Source organism: Cynara cardunculus, unplaced genomic scaffold (assembly GCF_001531365.2).
Source record: "Cynara cardunculus var. scolymus isolate 2C unplaced genomic scaffold, CcrdV1 Un_Scaffold_2885, whole genome shotgun sequence".
NCBI classification, from domain to species: Eukaryota; Viridiplantae; Streptophyta; class Magnoliopsida; order Asterales; family Asteraceae; genus Cynara; species Cynara cardunculus.
Genome location: NW_020201261.1, coordinates 63,354 through 64,475, shown reverse-complemented (window position 1 = coordinate 64,475; position 1,122 = coordinate 63,354).

The window sequence follows — 1,122 nt, the reverse complement described above, 5'->3', positions numbered from 1 at the left end:
TGTCTCAACTTGGATTGCTAAATGGCTTGTCTGATCTCCATCCATCCGTTGTATCCATAACAGCCTAGGTAGGAAGGGTACTCGGTGATGGCATCGAGATGGTCCCTGGTGATAAGCATTGAGACCAGTGTTCCAYCGTCTTTTGAACGTCCGCTGATGCTGACGCTGATAATCGGGCGGGGATTGATTCTCTTCTTCAGCTTTGCTTCGCTCCATCGCTTGTCCTTTTCCACCAGCTTCAGGTTCTTTTCATGCTCAGCTTCTACAATAGAAAGAAGTTTAGCTTGGGCTTGGACAGCGTTCACCGTTTTCTTGGACTTTCTCTTGGGGAGGACCTTTGCAGCTAGTGACTTGGCCAGCTTCAAGCTGTCTTCAGTCTGCTTCTTTTGAAGATCTAGCTCTTCTTCAGCGCTCAATGCCTCGAGTCTTTCAGCTTCAGAAAGGAAGTCGAACTCCCCACCACTAGAGGTACGAAGAGGAATTTTTACTCTAGTCTGGTCGAGTGATTCCTTTAGCTGAGACATCTGCTGGTCGATAGGAGCACAGGAGACGGGGTGATCAGGTACCCACTCCAATCGACCGCAGGTTGTTGATGTAATATGAAGTTGATATTTTGAAGTAATCATTACCTGAGAGGTAGAATCTTCAAATAAAGGTTGTTGASGGATATTGAACAATACCTTCAAGTTTCCTTCTATAGCGACTGCCTTGCCTTTCGACTTGGGGTCATGGTTCCCTGATGAAGTTGATTCACCTTGCCTTTGCTCCCCCTGGGATGCAGAATCCCTGAGAGCAACTCCCTTGGTAACGGTTGATGGCTTCTGGTACTTGATGGTAAAGTCATCTTCATCATCATCGTCGTCATCGCCATCTAGATCACTTTCGGGGTCTGGAATGGTAGGTTCATCATCATCTTCATCATCATCATCACCAGCAACAGTGATARAAGGAGTGTCATCCCTAGGGATGGCATCGACATCCTCAGCTAGAGCAGCTTTGGTGGTCRGGATTACAGGAGCAGCAACTGCTTCAGCTTTAGGAGCTTCAGTTTCAGCTGCAACCGTAGCTGATACTGGACCAACAGCCTGAGAAGGAGTAGGAGCAGCATCGGATGATCCACCA